Genomic DNA, 23181 nt, shown 5'->3' on the forward strand with positions numbered 1-23181 from the left:
GGCAGTGGGAGACATTCATAGAGGGAGATCGCAGACTTCTTTGGAGCAGGGACTCAACAGTCAGATGAGCATGATTCACAACAGACTTCAGAGCCCACTTATACTAGAGGTATATTAGTGGACAGAGACAGTGAGCTTGGGAGAGCTAGCTGTCCACGTCTATGAGGGCGACCACGACATTGACGGATGCTCCATCAGAGGATCAAGACTATTCTAGCACGATATGGGAGACGCCCAGTATCACTATTTACAGAGGCGGGCATTAACGAAGCTCTTCAGCGAGCGATGCAATACTTTCTCGGACAACACCCCATGCCGGGCATCCTCGGGCATTGATGATGATTTTAGTTTGACGATTGTAGCCTTTTAGTTTAGTCTTTTACTTTATTTCATTTTATTTTTGTACCCAAACATTGGATTAGATCCACAAGGATTGTATCGATTTGTTCTCATAGGTCATTTTGGCCTTTTGAAGACATTTAATAGAACATTTCATTCTCTCTCTCTCTCTCTCTCTCTCTCTCTCTCGTTAATTTATTTTGTTAATCTAACTTTGTATCAGATACACCGCATTGTAACTTTTTGGTCTCATAGGTCACTTTGACCTTTTGAAGACGTTAATATAACATTTCATTTCATTTCATTTCTCTCTCTCTCTCGTTGGAATAATGAGACATCAGGATGAAAGATGCCTCGGGTTGTTTTTGCTAGAGCTGCACAGAAACAAGGATTCTCTTTAGGAGATTAGACAGTGGGAGACATTCATAGAGGGAGTTCACTGACTTCTTTAGATATGAGACTTGGCAGTTAGATGAGCAACCTTCATAGCAGACTTCAAAGTCCACCTATACTAGAGGTATATTGACTAATAGAGCCATTAAGCTTGGGAGAGCTAGATGCCCATGTCTACGAGGGCCACCACAAAATCCACGGAGGCTTCATCAAAGGATCAAGACTATTCAAGCACAACATGGGAGAAGTCCAATACGACTATTTAGAAAGGTGGACATTGAGGATGCTCTTCAGCGACCAATGTAATTAATCCTCGGACAGTGCCCGATGCCGAACATCCTCTGACATTAATGTTCATTTTAGCTTTTAGTTTACTTCATTTTATTTTGTACCCAGACATTGTATTAGATCCACCAAGATTGTATCAGTTTGGTCTCATAGGTCATTTTGGCCTTTTGAAAATGTTTAATATAACATTTCATTTCATTTCTAGATTGATGGGCAGAATGCAGGAGATGGGGGTATCCACAGAGTTGATTTGGGGGATCATAACTCTATACACGTCAGGAGTGGGGCATGTAGGTACTCCAGAGGGGATTTCTAATTTGGTTCACTCCACTATCGGGGTGAAAAGGGTTGCCTGTTATCTCCTACACTATTTGGCATGTATGTGGATGAGATTTCTTACAACATTGAGAGGGATGGCGATAGAGGAGCACAGTTGGCAGGGACATGGACCCCACTATTGTTATGTGCTGATGATATTGTGTTGATTTTTGACTCCCCAAAGGGGATGCAACGTCACTTAGATGCCTTGTACACATTTGCTCATGATAGTGGGTTGTCTGTTAACCTCGGGAAAACCAAGGTTACGGTGTTTAACACCACACCACAGTGGGTCAGGAGGTCAACACCCACATTTACATATGACCAGGAGACGGTGGAGTATACAAATGCATACATCTATCTTGGGGTAGTCTTGAGTGGACCGGTTTTTTCATTGAGGAGAGTAGCAGAGATTAGACTGACGAGAGCTTATGCAGCCTTGGGAGGATTCAAGAGGATGTGTTTGCAGGTTCAATTTCAGGAACCTCGAACAAAGATCTGGCTTTTTGACACTAAAGTGGCTTTAGCTATGCTTTACGAAGTTCAGATATGGGGACCCTTTGTGGACCACCATGGTAGATCTAGTAGCACTGATGGATGGAGATGTATGGAGAGGCCTTTAGTCTCTATGATATCTAGGATGATTTGGGCTAAGGCTTCAGTTCCACATGAGATTATTCGAGCTGAGCTAGCTTCCCCCCCTCTCGTGGTTGAGGTAATTGTAGTAGGGCTACAGTGTCATTGGATGGGACAAGCAGTTAGTTGTAGTTGGGCTTGAGTTCACACTGAGCGGACTCTTGCCTGGGCAGTGACACATGGAAAGTGTTACGGGTGGTGGTCCAGTGGACACCGTGGCCAGATCATCACCACCTCAGTTAGGAGATAGGCTTAGTTGGATTGGGATATCTGCCAGCTCTTGGTGGCTCTTTAGGAGATACATATGAGTGGTTGGTTCCAATCGTGGGTAGGCATCGGTATCCACTTTGGTATGGTTTAGCGTCTAGTCTCGAGTCCTGACTCTAGAGTTCTGCACGCCACTGGTTCTCTCCCTGCACATTGGAGCCTCGACACCCCCAGTGTACCTTGAGTCTTGAGCTTGGAGCTGTGTGTGCTGCCAGCCAGAGTTGTATGGTTCTTTGAGCTTGTTGAGTTCCATAGAGTTGAGTCTGTAGTTGTGTTTTGAGTCGTATCGTGTCTTGAGTCATATTCCACTTCTGTGCTTGAGTCATGTTCTTGTGTTGGAGTGAGGTTTCATGCATACTGCACTGAGAAGCACCCACTCTAGAGAGCACGACACCTTTTCCTTCCTATAGGTGCTCTCATTTTTGGCATGCCCGCTGGGACCTCAACTTAAATCTCACTCCGTGGAAGTCCAGTCGAGGAGCTATTGGGTTTCACCTCTCTATTTTGGTCTGTTGGTTTCGACTGGGTTGGGCTGCTTCAACTTGGTCTAGTCTAGTTTCACCTTGTCTTGCTTAGTTTGGACCTACTGGTCTAGTCTCTCGTCCTGGTCTAGTAGTCTCGACCTAGTCTGGTCCTCTCTAGTCCAGGTCTATCCAGGTGGTCCAGTCACTCGCCTTGGTCTAGTGGCATTTGGGCCAGTGTCGAGTAAGTTACAGGTCTTCGTGCCCAAGGCTTGGGTGGGCTTTTGGTTGCTGTATGACACATACAAGGCAGCCAAAAGAGAGACAAAGCCCACTACTAAGTCCTCTAAAGTACTACCATAGGAAGCGTCAACCCTTCGTGCCAAGCAGAAGTCCACTAGCCCATTACCCCTACCTTCCCCTTCAACCGTTCTACACCTCCCCAGTCACCCCCATCAATAAACTTCTCATCCTGTGTGTTACAGCAAGCTCCAATGCAACAAACTCTAGCACAGACAGCCATGGAGGAGCTCACAAGCGTTCTAGCTAAGGTGAATATTAAGTTTCCGACTTTCAAGGGTCTCTCCACAGAGGATGCTAACGACCATGCACAAAGGTTTGTGTCCCTCTGTAGGGGTTGAGGTCTCAATAGAGAAGACACCTACTTACTACTCTTTCCACCCACCTTGGATGGCTTAGCCAACAAATGGTACAGTCACTTTGCAGAGAACCACTTTAAAACTTGGCCCACATTACGACGACATTTCTGTGAAGCTTTCAGGCCAGGGGACAAGAGAAGGTTCTGGATGAATTGGCCAACCTAGTGCTCAAGCCAAATGAGACTTTTGCAGAACTCATGACCAAAACCAAGTCTTTGGTCGCTAAGATTCCTCAGCAACCAGGTGAATTTATGGTTAAGAAGTGGGTGGAGAAGGCTCTTCCCAAAACCTCTCAGCAAAAACTCCGAGAGAGTCTCCGACCTGCCGCCACTCTGGAGGAATTTGTAGCAATAGCTACTCGGATAGAAGGAGCTTGCAAGATGTTCACCGAATCTCCTCAGATAGACCACCTCCGTCTTAGACAGGAGAAGCCTCCACATCACGAGGCTTTGGACTAGAACAAGCGCGAGCTAGAAGAGCTCAAGTATCATCAGGGGACTAACGATATGGTTTGGTGGAGCTCATGCCACTCTCCAGGGCATCCTCCACATGAATGCCCCCTTTGGGTTTACTGCCACTTCTGTGAAAAGTCTGGACACAAAGATAAGGATTGCTACTACCTAAAGGGATTGCGACAAATAGAACAAAGTCTTGGTCCTACTGTTCAACAAGGGCCACCACCTGCATCCAACATGGTTTCCCCCTATGGGCATCCAAACCACATGCCACCTTTATCGACAGTCCCTCCTATGCAAGGTATGCAGAGTACTTTTCCCTCTTAGAGCTTTTATCATGCCCATGCTCCCTCATCCTCTCAATGTTTCTATGCCTCCACCTCCAACTCCGTGCACCAGGAGCAAGGACCACCTTGCCCTTAGACTCGCCCATTGAATCGACCCATTTTGTGCTACAGATGCTGGGAATATGGACATTACCAAAGCAAATGCCCCCTACCAGAAGGGTCCCCTCCCTGCCGTCATTGCCCTGAAACGAAGGATTACTACAGTAAGGATTTCCCTAAACTTCGTGCATCCACATCTTCGAACCCAAGTCAAAGCCAGAATGAGTTTACCTTTCCCAAGCTCAATTTGATAGCAGTAAGCACCATTCCTGAGCTGCCCTTTTCTGCCCAGGTGGTTACCCCTCAAGATAAGCTGCAGTTGGTAGAGGAGCTAGCGGGCGTCCTCACTCGGCCCCAGAGAGCCGCTCTCGGTCTTAGCATTCTAGCACGTTCAACTCCCCGACACATTCTCACAACAGTGGATACCTTGCCTTTAGCTATTGACAAGCCATCACCCAGTGACAAGCAAGAATCCAAATCTTTGCTCTCCGATATTAATGAAGCCTTCTTGGAAGCAGTTCCCGATCTACAGAAGATCAAGGTACTAGAGAAACCACTAGTAGAAAAAGAAAAGCTTATAGCAGAGACAATCTTGAAGAACACCTTCCAACAAGTGTTCCTCTATGACATGCTACGGCTAGATACGAGTTTTAGAAGTGACACCCTGCTGTTATTCAGTCACGTTACCCCGGAGCAAGTCCTAGTGGCGGGCACCTCTCAGTGCGATCATCAGAGTCCTATATGATATCCCATCCCGCTGCTCCCCTCACTAATTATATAAGCCGTCGTCTCACCGTGTCCGTCTTGGGGCGGCAATTCTCAGGAGTGATAGTGGATGGTGGATCTGGCATCAGCTTGATGCCCGAGTTCACTATGTTGGCTCTAGGTCTACAGCCTACTCGCAGTGCTCCCTTCATAGTTACATTGGACGACTAGAGGGCATAGTGGACAAAGTGCCTCTGCAGGTACAAGACTTCACCTTTAACTTAGATTTTGTTGTGGTTCGTCTTCCCCAGGTTGAGGGCGGATTTCCCTTGCTTATCGATAGACCATGGCGCGACACACTAAAGCACTTCATGATTGGCAAAACGACGCCATGTGGATACATACTCCTAGCTCCCCAATGCAACCCATTCGCCTAGAAGGAGGCATGGATCCCGTCATGCAACATAGTTCTTTGTCCCTAGAAACCAGCCTTGAATTGAAACAACCTACTCCACCTGACGGGTCAGACAAAGATCTCCTGGAGTGGTTGGATGCTACCAAATCTATCCCTTTTTATGGAGTCTCTATCACTCTTTTCCTGAAGGTACACCCTCTTCCAATTTTTCAACAGTAACTAAACCTAAGGAGCCACCTGAATCAGCTTAAAGGGTGAAGGTCACAAAAGCTCCTCACCGTTGGGGCTTGGTGGAAGCCTTTGGATTTGGTGAGCCTATGAAGAATCATAGAAGAGGAAAGTGTTACCATATACATGTGGTAGTGATGTGTGTGAACACACTAGGACCGCCGGGGCATTTTTTCCCTCTTTAGGAGGTTTTTCCCCCCGTGCATTGTATATACGCCCATCACTCTAGGGCTATCTATCTTTCCATTGCACACTAAGTAACACTCTCTATTGTGTGTCTTGAGCTTCCTTCGTCTTCTCCAAGCTGTGTGCGTTTCTCTGCAACCCTAATTCCAACAATTGGTATCAAAGCAGGTTGCGCCCTCTTGGGCTTAGTCGCCAGCTGCTCCAGCACACACCTGCTCACTTTCTCCGATTTCAGTGAGCTTTGGCAAGCCTTTGTAGGTCGACAAATACTTTGGGTAAGCTCGTGGAGCTTGGTCTGCTTAGATTTTTGATTTGGGCTAATTTCGGCCTCCGTTTCCACAACAGGCAGTATTGCACAGGCTATTTCGTCATTTTGTGCAGAATTTCTGTCAGTGCCGTTTTTTGCATAACAGGTGTCTTATAGTCTTCTACGCTTTGTGCTATATAGCACGTGTTGTTCCCGCTACGTTTTTCCTATTTTCGGACAGTTTTCACATCAGGTGCAGCATTTACCATGGCTGACAACAACAACATAGATGTGTCAAGATGTTTGCTGCCGAGGACAGGTTGGATGGGGACAACTACCCTATGTGGGCTTATATGATGCAACATGTTATTGTGTCAAAGGGCGTCTGGAACATTGTGCAGGGCATTGATGTACGTCCTGGTTCTGAAGATGTAGGCAATGTTGAGGATGTTGCAGGTCTTGCTGCAAGGATTGCTGCTGTTAGAGTTGTTTTGCCTACGGCAGAACAAGCTCGTTGGGATGTTAAGGATGCGCAGGCTCATGCATTAATTGCATTGTCTGTGAAGCGCACCATTGTTCCTCACATCCGTTCAACAAAATCTGCAAAACAGACTTGGGATATTTTGGCTGGTCTTTATGCAAGTCGCAATGAGACTAAAATTGCTTTGCTGCGTAAAGAGTTGTAGTCAAAGATTATGCATGAGGAAGATGATATGGACACTTTCCTTGCTAGTGCCAAGCATATCAATGAGCAACTTATTTCTGTAGGAGAAGTCATTTCAGACAGTTCCCTTGTGCAGACTGTTCTTGATGCCTTACCAGATTCTTACCAGACTTTTGCTAGTACTTGGATACTTATGACCCAAGGAAATCCAGAAGTTGTCAAGTTTGATCATTATGCACATTGCTGTTGCAAAAGTCACTTTCCAGAAAAAACAGGACTAGGCAACGTGCAGTTGAATAGGCTTTTATTGCTTCTCAAAGAAAGGGTGGTAACAGTAATGCAGCCACTTCTTATGGTTCTGCTGCGAGTGGCAAAATTTTTGTTCCTAATGCTTCTGCTGACAGCAATTCGTCTGGAAATTCTGGTGACAAGGGCAAAAAGAAGATGCGTTGCCATTATTGTAAAGCTAATGATCACCTGATCAAGTCGTGTCCTAAGTTGAAGGCCAAAGAGGCTAAGAAGAAAGAGGGTGGTTCCACTGCAAATGCTGGTTCCACTACAAATGCAGCCATTGTTGAGTCTTTTGTGAAAGGAGACTGTAATGCTGATGTTGATGCAGAATGGGCTTTTAGCGCAGAGTGCACTTACAATCCTGCTGTCCATGATGCATGCTTGTCAGTTGCTGCAGATTCACATGTGTGGTATTTCGACATTGGTGCTACAAAGCACATTACCTCACATCGTGAATTGTTTACCTCTCTCGAGTCTGTCCCTCACGGGAATTCAGTCACTTGTGCCAACAACGCCTCTTATCCAGTTCACGGAGTTGGAAAGATTGTGCTCACTGCTGCTAATGGCACCTCCTTCACACTTGTTGATGCACTTTATGTACCTGGGATCAAGAAGAATCTCTTGTCTGTATCCGCACTTGCTAGACTTGGACTTGTAGTCAAATTTGTGGATGACAGATGTACAGTCATGATCTCAGTTTTGGTGATGAAATTGTTGCATCTGGGCTTTTGTGCCGTGGGCTATATAAGCTCACTTTGTATGACAAGTGTGGACAAAATTTTGCAAATGCTGTTGCAGATTCAAGGGCTATTTCAAATGCAAAACTTTGGCATGCACGTTTTGGTGATCTGAATTTTGCCAGTTTGCTGTGTTTGCAGAAATATGATATGGTTGCTTCTTTGCCGCCTCTTGAAGCACCTGTCAAACATGTTTGTGAAGGCTGTATTCTGGGTAAAATGTAGCGTTCTAAGTTTCCAAAGGATCGTTCAGTTAGGGCCACATGCAGGTTGCAGCTTGTGCATAGTGATGTTTGTGGGCCCATGCAAACTCCGTCATTGGGTAATTACCTGTACTTCGTAACTTTCATTGATGATTACTCTAGATGGGTATTTCCGCTTAAAGCGAAGCTCGAAGTTTTTATGTGCTTCAAACAATTTCTGGCTATGGCTGAAAATGTCTCGAAATGTACTATGGGCACCCTCCGTTCCGATCGAGGGGGGGAGTATATGTCTCATGAATTTAATGCATTTCTGGATAGTCGTGGGATAAAACACCAATGTACAGTGCCTTATACACCTTAGCAGAATGGTGTTGCTGAGGGGAAAAACAGGTCACTGACGGAAATGGCACGATGTATGGTCAAAACTCAAGCTTTGCCGCATTCTTTTTGGCTTGAGGCCATCATGTGTGCCACTTATGTACTTAACAGGTGTCCTACGAAAGCTTTGCAGTCTATTACTCCATATGAAGCATGGCATGATAGAAAGCCTTCTATTGAGCACATGCGTGTTTTTGGCTGTTTTGCATGTGCTTTGGTGCCACAAGTGCAGCGCAGAAAATTGGATGATAAGGCTGTCAAATGTATTTTTGTTGGTTATAGTGCTGAAAGCAAAGGTTACAGGTTGTATCATCCGCAAACAAAACGTATTCTGGTTTCACGGGATGTAGTGTTTATGGAAGATTCTGTTCAGCCCTTGCTGTCATGTACTAGAGACAGTAATGTAAGCTCACATGACATTCATGACACTTTGTTGCCTCTTTTCAGTGGTGGAAATACGAATGTAAGCTCCAATGAGGCAAATGTACAGCCTATGGGGGTTTTCTGCAAATGTTGTAGATCAGCCTATTACTGATGCAGATGTACATGATGTACTTGATGAGGAAAGGGCTGAAAATGAGCAGGCTAGAGGTATGCCAAAATGGCTGGTGCACACTTTGCATGACAGTAAATTGGATGCACCTTTGTCTAGTCGTACTCGTTCAGGCTCTCGCCATGTATCTTATGCATCAGATTGTTATGCTTTGGCTGTGTCTAGCTTACATGATGTTGAGGAGCCTCTGTCTTTTGATGAAGCACAGGATTCAGAAAATTGGATGGCTGCCATGCAATCAGAATATGATGCACTCATAGAAAATGACACATGGACTTTATGTGATTTGCCTCCTTGCAAAAAGGCCATTGGTACGAAGTGGGTTTACAAGTTGAAACGCAAGCCGGATGGTGAGATTGATCGCCATAAGGCTCGACTTGTTGCAAAGGGTTATGCACAACAAAAAGGCATAGATTATGAAGAGACTTTTGCTTCCATTTGTCGTATGACTACTGTGCGTTTTCTATGTGCATTGGTAGCTCATTTTGGTTGGGATGTACATCAATCAGACATTGTTACTGCTTTCTTGAATGGTGACATATTTGAGGAAGTTTATGTAACGCAGCCTCGCGGTTTTGTCATAAAAGGACAAGAGGACAAAGTGTGCAAATGTAACAAGGCTTTGTATGGGTTGAAGCAATCTCCTCGTGCTTGGTATGAGAAAGCTGACACTCATTTGGTCAAACAAGGCTTTCGTAACAGTCCAACAGAAAGCACATTGTATGTAAAGCGTGAGGGTGATGTACTTCTCATTGTGGTTCTTTATGTTGATGATTTGCTGATCATTGGACCAAATGAGAGACATATTGCTGAATTTAAGGCTGATTTGAATGCTACTTTCAAGATGAAAGATTTGGGGCTGTTGCATCATTACTTGGGTATACAGTTTAAGCAGTGTGATGGTGGTATTTCCTTGTGTCAGAAAAGTTACATAGAGACATTGCTATGTAAGTTTGGACTTGAGGATTACAAACCTATTGCCACTCCCATGGAAACAGGTTTGAAGTTGAGTCTACGTGATGCTGGCGATCCTGCTGATGTCACTCTTTATCAAACTGCTGTTGGCTGCCTCATTTATGTATGCAACACGAGGCCGGATATTCAGTTTGCAGTCTCACAGGTCAGCAGATTTATGCATAGCCCAGGGTCTAAGCATTGGCAGGCTGTCAAGAGGATTTTCCGCTACCTTAGTGGCACTTTACATCTTGGATTGTTTTATCCCAAGGGGGGATCATTGCCGCCAGATTTACATGCTTTTTCGGACTCAGATTATGCTTGTTGTTTTGACACGAGAGTGTCCACAAGTGGTTTTTGTTTCATGCTTGGTAGTTCATGTATATCATGGTTGAGCAAGAAGCAACCTACTATGGCCACTTCGAGTTGTGAGGCTGAGTACAGGGCAGTCTTCACAGCTACGGTTGAGTGTGTATGGCTCAGACGCCTTATGGCTGATTTGGGTGTTGGACAAGACAGTGCCAACACTATCTACACTGACAGTCAGAGCGCATTGGCAGTTGCGAGGAACCCAGTTTTTCATGCTCGCAAAAAGCACATTGAGGTGCATTACCACTATGTTAGGGAGAGGCTCTCAGCAGGAGAGATCAGCTTGGCTTATGTGCCAACACAGGGAAACCTTGCAGATCTTTTCACAAAGGCATTGTCTCGTGAGAAGCTTGAAGCTTTCCGCAAAGCTTTGGGGTTACTCCCCTTTGTGGACTGATCATGTCCTTAGGGCATGGAACTTTCCTTTACTCATGTGCCAGCTCTCGTTCACCGCATCACTCCAGGGGGGATTTGTTACCATATACATGTGGTAGTGATGTGTGTGAACATACTAGGACCGCCGGGGCACTTTTTCCCTCTTTAGGAGGTTTTTTCCCCTTGCATTGTATATACGCCCATTACTCTAGGGGTATCTATCTTTCCATTGCACACTGAGTAACACACTCTCTATTGTGTGTCTTGAGCTTCCTTCGTCTTCTCCAAGCTGTGTGCATTTCTCTGCAACCCTAATTCCAACAGAAAGAAATCACCTCTACAGGAGTTCACCCCCCCCTCGACATCAGCCCCATTGGTGTCTGCTTCTCCGACCTGAACAAAGCTCTCCTCTGTGTCTAGCGATCTCCCCTTTACAAAGCTTCCTCAAGACGGGATACAACAAAAGAATGTTGATTTCAAGCTTGATGAATTCCCCGCTCATGATGTCTCTTTGCTCCTTGACATAGCAACCTCTTCACCTACAAGGACCTACAAGGGATTCTTTAGAGTGCCATCTCTAGCGACACCCCCTCTACCCTCACCCCCCTACCCACCCCGTCCCTCCCTCCCTCGCTCCTACCCACCCCCTCGCCGCTCACTACCCCCTACTCGCACCTACCTACCCTTTCCCTCCCTCCTCGCCCCTCACCACCCCTCCCCTTGCTCCCCACTACCCCTCCCTCCCTTCTCGCCCCTACCCACCCTCTCCCCCCTCTACTCGCCCCTCACTACCCCCTCTCCCGCCTACCCACCCCCTCCCTCCCTCCTTGCCCCTCACTACCCCCTACTTGCCCCTACCCACCCCCTTCCTCCCTCATCGCCCCTCACCACCCCTCTACTCGCCCCTCACTACCCCTACTCGCACCTACCCTCCCTCCTCGCCCCTACCCACCCCCCTTGCCCCTCACTACTCTCTACTCGCCCCTCACTACTCCCTCCTCGCCCATACCCACTCCCCCTCGCCCCTACCCTCCCCCTCTCGTCCCTTACCACCCCTCTACTCCCCCCTACCCTCACCCCCTCGTCCCTAGCCACCCCCTCCTTTCTGCTTGCCCTACCCACCCCCTACCTCCCTCCTCGCCCCTACCCACACCCCCTACCTAATAGTGTTCACATAACCTTCCCTAGCCCCTACCCACCAGTGTCCCAAGGATGGATTTAGTGAAGTTTCTTAGGACAAAAAAACTGGCAATTCCAGGCAAGTTTGAAGGATCGCCAAAACAAAAACCGGCTAAATTGGGAGGATTTTTTTTTCAAAACCAGTTTTCACTTAGAACGACCTTCTTACTTTTGGTTACATTTTAGCTACTCTCTCTGTTTTGAGCTTTTGCTGCAGACTTGGGCCTTATTAAGTTTCTACTTTCTATGTAGCCTATCTCACTATGGTAGGTTGCTGTACTTCTTCATCATATTCTGCAAATACCTACATTTAATCATGTCTTGTCCACAGTCATTAGTCGGGTTGACTGTAGATTTCTTGCTAGTTTCAATATTATCTGTTAGTTTCAGTGTCCTCTCTGCCAGTTTCAGTATTCTCTCTGACAGGGACGGTGAGGGTCTTGTGGCGGGCAACTTGTAGTAGCAGGGCTACAATGTCACTGGCACGGGATACAGTGTTGCTGGCATGGGACAAGCAGTTAGTTGCAGTTGGGCTTGAGTTCACACTAGGTGGACTCTTGGCAATTTGGCATTTTCACATCTACAATTTATTGGATCGGGGGGTGGAAAAGGGCTATTCTTATTCATTCTATTACCTTCTCAATTTGTTGCAATGGAATTGTGTGTAGCAATTAGCTAGTACAGTTCTTGTTCAGAAGGTTCTTGCCTTAGCAAACATGCATAAAACCCACAAGACTGTACATAGTCATCAAAGGAACCCAACTAGTGGGGCATTACCATATATGTAAGGGGAAGAGAGATGCATGAGAACAGAATCATCGTGCTACATGAGACAAGGGAGAAGGCAAGCTTTTCATTAAAGCTGTGAACCTGAAAATCCACTCACAAAAAGTCTAAATCAGCCCTCTCTCAAAATTTGGGTGCCCCCAAGCTGGGCCTGTGCTTCCTAGGGTATAAGTTGTCCAGCAGGTTGCTCTCCTATCCAGCTTGCCCCTTAAGGTTCAGTTTCCTAACCTCTCCCAACTTATAAAGTTGTCAGCGACTTGGTGCATTGCCCAGATTCCATTTAGCCGCACATATGCTCGCATGCTCATCAGAATTCAGTGCTAACTGGCTTGACTAGTCATTGGCTGACAGACTTAGATTCCCGATGTGAGAAACCTATTTGGTTACAGCCGTTTCACTGTGGCCATACAATGTTCACTTGTACCTTCTCAAGTGTTTTGGGAAAAGCAAGAAAAAATACAATAAATAAAAAAATGTAATACACATTGAAAGAAGGCAACATGAAAAATACACCTCTTGGTGACATAACCCCTCCCCCCTTGAAATACTGCAAGTAATCTCGCTTCTATGCCAATAATATATGTTGACATCCCCTGATATCACATAGACTCTATGATGGGAATCTAAGATATACATGCTTCCAGAAATGTAGCAATGGACGATTAAACAATCCCATCGACCTGGCTAGCACATATATATCAAACATAGAATTCTTCTAATGTACTCTCAAGTATAAATTTCTACTCTCAATTTCTGTATGGAAAGAGTAGATAACAATTTCTTAACTACTGCTTTGAGCATCATGAACCATGCTCTCATAGCCAATCTGAGTTTTGTTGCTGGTGTAGCTCCACTTGTATCACGGGATGGTTCTTTGCTGGTGGATTGAAGGCTTTCACTAGCAATTTTGGGTTGCTTCATTGTGTCACATGAAGGATGTGGGTATGGGTTTCCAAACTTTTCAGCAAATGGGATTCCTATAAAGTCCTCCCCAATCAAGCCTAGCCATATCTCTTCTAGCCTACCTACTGCCCCCCCCCCCCCCCCCTCGGCCCATATACTCTCTACTCATCCCCACCCACCCTCTACTTGCCCCTATCCACCCACTCTCCAATTTACTGTCACGCAATGTATGCACCAGCCATTTTGGCATACCTCTAGCCTGCTCATTCTCAGCCCTTTCCACATCAAGTACTGTACATTTGCCTCATTGGAATTTACATTCAAGTTTCCACCATTAATAAGAGGCAACAAATTGTCACAAATGTCCTGCTTACATTACTGTCTCTAGTACATGACAGACCGAACAAAATCTTCCAGAAATGCAATATCACGTGAAACCAAGATACGTTTTGTTTGTGGATGGTATAACATGTAACCTTTACTTTCAGTACTGTAACCAACAAAAATGCATTTAACAGCCTTATCATCCAATTTTCTGCGCTGCGTTTGTGGCACCAAAGTATAAGCTAAACAACCAAAAACGCACATGTGATCAGTAGATGGCTTCTTATCATGCCATGCTTCATAAGGAGTCATAGACTGCAAAGCTTTCATAGGACACCTGTTAAGTACATAAGTAGCACACATGATAGCCTCAAGCCAAAACGAATGTGGCAAAGCTTGACTCTTTGGTGTTTTATCCCACAATCAATCAGAAATGCATTAAACTCATCAGACATATACTCCCCCCTTGATCTGAATGGAGGGTGCCCATAGTACATTCAGAGACATTTTCAGCCATAGTCAGAAATTGCTTGAAGCACGTGAACACTTTGGACTTAGCTTTAAGTGGATACACCCATGTATGCCTGGAGTAATTATCGATGAAAGTCACAAAGTATCGGTAATTGCCTAAGGATGGAGTTTGTATAGGCCCACAAACATCACTCTGCACAAGTTGCAACCTGCATGTAGCCCTTACTGAACCATCCTTTAGAAACTTTGAACGCTGCATCTTACCCAAAACATAGTCTTCACAAACATGCTTCGAAGGTGCCTCAAGAGGCGGCAAATAAGCAATCATATCAAATTTTTGCAAACGTAGCAAACTGACAAAATTCAAATGCCCAAAACGTGCATGCCAAGTTTTGCATCTGAAACAACCTTCGAATCCACAACTGCATTTGCAAAATTATGCACACACTTATCATACAAGTGAGCTTATAAATCTCATGACATAAAATGCCAGATGCAACAATTTCATCACCAAAATTGATATCATGAATTGTGTAACAGACTTGGACACTCCAAGTCAAGAATCAATCGCGACAGCACCAAATAACCACTTCAAAACAATTCACAGATCACAATAGATTTGCACTGGCCCGGCAGAGTTCCGTGCCTAGAGATATTGGCCCCAAAGACTGGCGCCCCTTTCAGTATTTCTTTTTGTATTAATCAATCATCAAAGTACAAGAGAGCGGTTAGGGTTTCACTCTCAGACTCTGCGTCCAGATGCTCTGAGAAGTGAAGCCCTCACCACTTATTTAAAGATACAAGGGATGCCCAAAAGCAGAGCCCCAAAAGCTTTTAAAATAAAAAGCATCAGTTCTCTCTCTCTCTCTCTCTCTCTTAGAGAGTCTTTTCTCTTTTTTTTTAATAAAAAAAAAGCAAAATTCGCGTCGCTCATCATTTTTTAATTTTTTTTTCAGCCTCCGCGATTTCTGAAAATTAGGGTTTCTGGCAGAAATTAGGGTTTGTAGGAATTTTAGGGTTTCTGGGTTTCTGCTGTCCGCCACGTCATCACTTTGTGACATACCCCCCTTTTGAAAGCATTGTAATCGACCGCGATTACGCCTGCAAAACCGACAAAAGCCATAAACCGTCTTAGTAGACACTGACTGTTCGTACCTACGTACTAGGAACACACATCTAGCACATGTACAAAAACGACAGTCACATCACACAACATCACAGGACATCACATGACATTCAACATTCATTCGGATCTTAGACCATGATTTATCGGCAATGTAGCTAGCAATCACATTTAGGTCCAATCGGGACCTCATCTATGTCCGATTGACCAATCCCTATTGCAACCATGTCTATTCGAGATCAATCAGACCAAAATGTTGCAGTCATTTCGTCTATCAGTTCCTGCACTCACAAGAATTCAAGAACAAATCAATATCATTATTAGGAATTCCATTTCATAAAGTCATCTAGTAGAATACTGTCAGCTCTCAGTATCCCTGAAGCTCAAAGAGACATCAGTGACTTTAGTATCAAAATCAAGGCATCTGTTGACAAGGGAGCGGAGTGACTCCCCTCTTGTGCATCCCACTGCACCAGATCTCCGGCCAAGCTGAATTCTGGGTTCCGTTTGGAGTAGACTATGCTAAACCAAAACATCGAGGTAAAGTTTCACAATCCGAGGAGTATCTGCTAGGTCCTCCTCCTCCATCCACTTCGCATCAAATGCAGGAAAGTTCTTGAACTAAACCAAGAACCGCCTTCGGACTTTACCTTTCTTCGTATCATTATGTGCCAAAATCTGTTCAGGAACAAGGATCTCCTCGTTTTCTTCCACTTTGGGTTGCTCATCAGGCTCCCCATCATCAGGCACATCACCCTTAACAGGTTTCAAGAGACTCACATGCAATGCATTGTGAATCGTCCAAGTATCTGGCAGTTTCAATCGGAAGGAGACATCATGTATCTTGTCAGTGATCTAGAAAGGTCCGTAGTATCGCATACTAAGCTTTGGAAAAAGCCTCTCCTTTTCCATTTTCTTTCGTAGGCGTGCCTTCTCAAAAGTAAGAGCACCCAATCGTCCTCCTTCAGTTTCAAGTCGCGACGATGGCGATCCGCTGCCTTTTTCTGTCGTTCTTGAGCCTCCTGCAAAGTCTCGCGAACCTTGGCAAAAGCCGTATCCAAATCTCGTGAATAATCATCCGCTTCAAATATCTAATCTTTCGTGCTCAGGAAGGATGGAACCTTCGCAGCACTTTCAACAATCTCACATGGCGTCTTCCCCGTCGAAGAGTGAATCGTGTTATTGTAGGCCAATTCCACCAAAGGTAAGTTCTTTTCCCATTGAGTCTTCAAGTAAATCTAAAATCACTGAATTGGCAAGCTCAAGTTGCCCGTCAGTCTGCAAGTGGAACGATGACGAGAACTGCAACCGCATGCCAATGTTCTCCCAAATTGCCTTCCAAAACAAACTCGTAAATCTGGGGTCTCTGTCGGAGACAATCGTCTCAGGCATGCCATGTAATCTAAAAATCTGGGCCACAAACAGTCTCGCTAAGTGATCCGGCTTGACTGTTTTCTTCACTGGAATGAAATGAGCCTGTTTGCTAAACCTGTCAATAACAGTCCAGATACCATCGTGACCACTCTGTGTTCTCGGGAGATCAAAAATGAAATCCATCGCTATACTTTCCCAGCGGCGGGTGGGTATGGGTAAAGGCTTTAACAATCCCTGTGCCTTATGCCTGTCAAAATTGACCTTCTGGCATACTAAGCAACTGCGCACAAACTCTTCCACATCCTTTTTGAGTCTCGGCCTAAAAGAAATATCTCTCTACCCCTTTCATGGTGGTAGCAATGCCGCGGTGACCCGTAAAAGGTGGACAGTGGCATTCAGTCATAACCTTTTTCCTCAACGGCTGTGTAACGCACAACATAGTCTTTTTCATCAAGTAGCCTTCCCGAAGGGAGTATCCAGCTACTGTCTCCCCATCCCGTATCCGTGTATAAATATCTGCAAAATCTGTATCTGTGGCATACTGATCGACCATATCCTCGAAGCTCCTATGATGTATCGCGGAAACAACCAGAACCAACGGTTTCCGAGACAAAGCATTTGCCACCACATTCTTCTGTCCCTGCACATGGACAATCTGGAAGTGGAACTGTGACAAGATGTTCGCCCACCGCATCTGCTTTTCCGAAAGTTGCTTCTGTGACAAGAAGTAGCTCAAACTCTGATGGTTTGTAAAGACAGTAAAATCTGCTCCGAGTAGGTAATGCCGCCACTGAGTAAGAGCATGGATAACCGCCAAAAGCTCTTTCTCATAGATCTGTGCTGTCATCTCCGGCCTAGAGAACAAACGGCTCTCATAAGCTATGACATGGCCTTCTTGCATCAAGACCGCACCCAGACTACGACCACAAGCATCACAATATACTTGAAATGACTTCTGCAAGTCCGACAAAGTCAAAATAGGTCCCGTAGTCAATTTCTCTTTCAATGTCCGAAAGGCAGTCACCTCTGTGGGTCCCCACAAAAAAGGTACTCCTTTCTGTGTCAAGGTATGCAAAGGGGAAGCAACCTCTGCAAAATTTCGTATGGACCGCCTGTAGTACGAACACAAGCCCAAGAAGCTTCTAACTTCATGGACATTCCTCAAATCGAGCCAATTACGGATAGTCTCTATCTTGGCCGGGTCTATTTGCACTCCTGCTGCTGACACACTGTGTCCCAAAAAGTGTATCTCTGGTAGGAAAAATTCACTTTTCTTTGCATTAATCACTAACTTGTGATCTCATAATGCCTAAAAGACTTGAAGCAGATGATCTCTGTGTTCTGCCTCATTCTTGGAGAAAACAATGATGTCGTCAAAGAAAGTGCCAACAAATAGCATGTACTCTCGAAAAATCCTATCCATCATCCAGTTAAACGTCGCAGGAGCATTGGCTAAGCCAAAAGGCATCACCAAAAACACAAATAACCCAAAAGTCGTCCGAAAAGCTGCCTTGTAGACATCTCCTTGCACTATCTTGATCTGATGATATCCACTCTTCAAGTCAATCCTGCTAAAGCACGAGGATCCCTGTAACCTGTCAAGTATATCATCGATCCTAGGAATCGGAAATCTGTTCTTGATGGTGATTTTGTTGAGAGCGCTATAATCGATGCACATTCTCCAAGATCCGTCTTTCTTCAAAACCAACAACACTGGAGAGCAATACGGTGAAGTACTAGGCTGGACAAGACCCTTTTCCAAGAGGTCTTTCACTAGGTTCATAATCTTTTCATTCTGTACTCGGCTCATACGAGAAGGTGGCCGATTCGATGGCGTGCTTCCAGGTATCAGATCAATGGTTTGATCTTCAGGACCTCTGAAAATCAATCGGCATGAGTGTGGAGAAAAATCTTGGCGTTCTTTTGATCAGGTCAAAACATATTCAACCTTTATCCAGCGTTCAGTTCTCCCCCAAAAGAATGATTAAGAAACTGAAGTTCATCAAGTACAATCTCTAAGCCCTTCATTTATCAAAGTCGCTTTCTCGGCACGGTAGTCAACCAGGGCGTAGTTCTTGTGGTACCAAGGGATCCTGAGTAGAACGTCACTCGCGTGCCTTGAACACCCCTGTCATTGCAAACAAAGTTTGCCAATGCTCGGTGTAATGGCAACATCCCATCCGGGTGCCAGTCGAACTACCTCTGCCTGTGGCGTCAGTCTGTCGGGCGTAATTCCAAATCGAGCCGCCAAAGAAGTTGGCCTTGGCTCCTTCAAAAGAGCTTCCTGATCCTTCACTTTGCCCCAAAAGAGGCAAAGTTTGTACTTTCATTCATTAGATTCGGTGCAGGTCCCACGCTATGTGGTACTAGTTCTGCTTTTCTATCTGCCTTTTCTGCCACATTCCTCAGCTGCTCTCGAACTCTTAGACCTGTCGTCGTCTTTATCATTCTGTTCTTTCTGTGCCTTTTTAGGGCACTTCGCCGAGATATGTCCATGTTCCCCGCATCCCAAGCACTTCCCCTCTCTGATGAAGCGAGCTCCCTCCTCAGGAGTAAGCTTGGGTCGTGCATCCTTTTTCTCTGGGTTGCTCTTTTTCTTTCTACTTTCATTCCCAGAAGTCTGTTTGGCTCGTTGAGTCATGGCCACATCTGTGGGGTAGGTCAGACTGCCAGAGTGAATGGCAAAGCCCTGCTTCGCATGACTCATCAACTCTTGAATAGAAGCTGACTTTTGTTCCAAGCAGTGGTCTCGAATCTCTGTAGGTAGACCCAAGGTAAACAGCTCAATCTGTTCTCTCAACGAGATCTTCTTGAATGAAGAGGCGGGTAGAAAAGAGCTCCAAAATCTTTCACAGTAAGAATTCACTGTATCGCTCTTGGTCATCCGGAGATGGTTCCAAGCAGCTCGTATATCTCGTTCATATTCTTGCGTCAACCAAGAAGAAATAAAAAGCTTCTTAAATTTCAGCCATTTAACTGGCGCGGTCTTGTTTAAAAGAAGCGTGGACCACCAAGTACGAGCATTCCCCTTAAAGTAAGAGGCAGCTCTCCAAATCTTGGAGTGCTCTGAATAGCGTCTTCCCGCGAAAGCGATGTCAAACTGCTGTATAAAAGACAAAGCCTTCGAAGCATCTGAGTATCCTGAAAAAGTATCAAACTTGATCGAGTGGCCACCTTCCTTAAACTCTCGGACTTTCTTGCTTTCATCTTCGAGAAAGTCATACTGGTTGGCTTTGTAAAAATTCTTCTTGTTCGCATAAAAGTTTCCATGATCAGAATGTGAGCTGTCTGTAGACAAGTCCTCAGTAGAACTGTCAGTTTTTGGGCGAGATGTAGCCTTCTTTGCCTTTTTCTTGCCCTTTCTGAAGCTTTGTTTCTTGCTTCGCTTTTTACCTTTTCTGTCTTCTTCGCTCGAATCCGAGGAGCTAGAAGAACTATCAGAAGAAGAAGAAGAAGAAGAAGAACTGGGTATTCCTTCAAATCGAACACGCTTCTTCTGTTTCTTTGCCTTGTCAAAAGTCGACTGACGACCCAAATAACCTGGAAAGACAGTGCTTTTCTTCTTCTTTTTGCCGTGCTTTTTGGCTTTCTTTTGCACATCAAAAAGCTGAGCAATCCGTGCATCAACCATGTTCTCCAGTTCCTTCCCCGTATATTTTCTTGGAGGCAGAAGGTTTCTTGAGAGAGGGTTTCGGGAGTGGTGTTGTGGTTCTCTGCCACTCCATCTGTACCTCTTCCAAAGAGGTCTGGTTCATATATTTTTCCATCTTCGGGTCCTTGGCAAAATTGAGCATCATCTTTGTTGCATCGCCGATCAACTGGCGACGCTCCATCTCTCGCCGCTCCGCCTAAGTAGGCCAAGCCGGGCCATACTCTCTGCCGGAATCTTCGTTGTGATCCCTGCCCGCATATCCAGATGCAGAGGGAGTTGACTGATCATTGCCTGAAGCCATAGGTGCCGCGGGAAAAAAAATTCGGGGATCGGATTTCCCGTAGAAGAGAAATCGGCTGTGCTCTGATACCACTATAACAGACTTGGACACTCCAAGTCAAGAATCAATCGCGACAGCACCAAATAACCACTTCAAAACAATTCACAGATCACAATAGATTTGCACTAGCCCGGTGGAGTTCCGTGCCTAGAGATATTGGCCCCAAAGACTGGCACCCCTTTCGGTATTTCTTTTTGTATTAATCAATCATCAAAGAACAAGAGAGCGGTTAGGGTTTCACTCTCAGACTCTGCGTCCAGATGCTCTGAGAAGTGAAGCCCTCACCACTTATTTAAAGATACAAGGGATGCCCAAAAGAAGAGCCCCGAAAGCTTTTAAAATAAAAAGCATCAGTTCTCTCTCTCTCTTAGAGAGTCTTTTCTCTTTTTTTTTTATAAAAAAAAAGCAAAATTCGCGTCGCTCATCATTTTCATTTTTTTTTTCTTCAACCTCCGCGATTTCCGGAAATTAGGGTTTGCAGGAATTTTAGGGTTTCTGGGTTTCTGCTGTCCGCCACATCATCACTTTGTGACAAATTGTACATTGTCATCCATAAGTTTCACAACCAGACAAGTCTAGTAAGTGCATATACAGACAAAGGATTTTTTTAAATCCCAGGTACATAAAGTGCATCAACAAGTGTGAAAGAACTGCCATTTGCAGCAATCAGCACAATCTTTCCAACTCCCTTGACCGGATAAGAGGCATTGTTGGCACAAGTGACTGTATTCTCGTGAGGGACAGACTCGAGCGAGGTAAACAAGTCACGATGTGAAGTAATGTGCTTTGTAGCACCACCATCAAAGCATGTGAATCTGCAACAACTGACATACATGCATCGTGGACAAAAGGATCATAAGTGCACTTTGCACTAATTTCCCATTTTGCATCTACATCAGCATCACAATCTCCTTTTACAAAAGATTCTACAATATCCCTACCCACCCCACCTTGCCCCCTACCTATCCTCTACTTGCTCTTACCTACCCCCCCTCACCCCTATCCACCCTCTACCCCTCTCGCCCCTACCCACCCTCTACTCCCTCTCCCCCCTACCCTACCCACCCCCTACCCCCTATCCACCCTCTACTCGTCCTTACCCAACCCCCCTTAGACCCTACCCTCCCGCTACTCGCCCCTACCCATCCTCTACCATTCCTTTCCCCTACCCACCCCCGACCTCTCCTCGCCCCTACCAACCCCCCAGCCCTTACCCCCCTCCCCCCTCCACACACACACCTACCCACCCCTCCCCTGCTTTTCTCTGACAATTTCACTTTAGTAATTCTCTAAATCCAACATCATGGCAGTAGCATCCTATAAAAATATCTACTTTTCTCTCCCACTCCACGCTGACTGGAATGTACGCAAAGTACATATCACTAGTGTTCTTGCAAAGTCAGTACATAGATTACCACACACTCCGGGATGGTGAGTGGTCTTGTGGAAGGCAACGTGTAACGGCTAGAGTGTCACTTGCACTTGACACGTAGTCAGAATTCATCTTGGGTTCACATTGGGTGGATGAAACCGGCCAGTGGGGCGGTAGGCTTTGGCTTTCACCCAAAATTCTTTACCTTAGACACACACACAGAGCACTTCACAAGGGTAACCTGCAACGGGAATTAGCACTTAAGCACACACACAGCTTCGAAGCTAGAATCCCCCAAGCAGACGCCGACAACTTGTAGGCCCCAAAATTGGCGTCCCTTTCGGTATTTCTTTATACTTTAAGAGGGTAGATTACAAAGAAGAGTCCCGGGAATTCTTTACCTATATCTAGCTACATACCACCTGTTTTGGTAAAATTTCGGCAATATAACAGCCCCAAAACTTGCCCGAAACCAACTCCCCTGCTAGAACTCACTTCCACTGGCATAAACCCTCTGATTTCTGCCCAAAAACAGTAAATTTAGCTCGATGTATTTACTGGTTTTTGCCATGTTTTCAGCCCTAAACAGTCCATGAACTGTCCTCTAGCAGTGGGGCACTATTCCCAAGGGTTCTGGCGTCCGTATGGCTGAAAAACAGTCAAAATACAGCGCATAACTAGCGCTGAAATCGCACCTGTACGGTGAGGTTATCACCCTCACCGGTGCCTGCTTTTGGAGCAGCAGTTAGCTACTTCTGTTCCTGCTCAAAGAGGCTCTTGCCTCAGCAAAAACGCATGTAACCACACAGCTGTACATGAGTCAAATGAAGAGCCCTCTTGCGGGGCATCACATTACTGCAGGTAGGGGAGAGAGAGAGAGCAGTGTAGAGTATGTAGAACATCACTTCTTGCACTACACTGTACATGAGAGGGAAAGCTTGCACACATTAGCTCTTTGGCAGGAGCTTGCAAATGAGCCTCCTAGCTAGAAATTCAACGCCACTTCTTCTTGCATGAGGAAAGTCCACTTGGCACGAGTGCCACTTGGCACTCTCTGGCCTATAAATGTGCCACTTGACACATTTATAGGCCGTTTCCCTTTTCGTGCCTGCTGCTTAAAAATCTCCCGACTGGTTGCCCAGTTGACTTT

The 23181-nt window shown here is 45.5% G+C and overlaps 1 protein-coding gene across 1 annotated transcript in view; it reads right to left on the minus strand.

Moving 5' to 3' along the window:
* The window catches only part of LOC147419718 (putative potassium transporter 11), a 140855-nt gene that overhangs the window by 7257 nt on the left and 110417 nt on the right, over positions 1–23181 (minus strand). The window lies entirely within an intron of this gene.

The sequence above is a fragment of the Adiantum capillus-veneris genome, chromosome 29, assembly GCF_014529385.1.
Source record: "Adiantum capillus-veneris isolate H3 chromosome 29, ASM1452938v2, whole genome shotgun sequence".
In the NCBI taxonomy this organism is placed as follows: Eukaryota; Viridiplantae; Streptophyta; class Polypodiopsida; order Polypodiales; family Pteridaceae; genus Adiantum; species Adiantum capillus-veneris.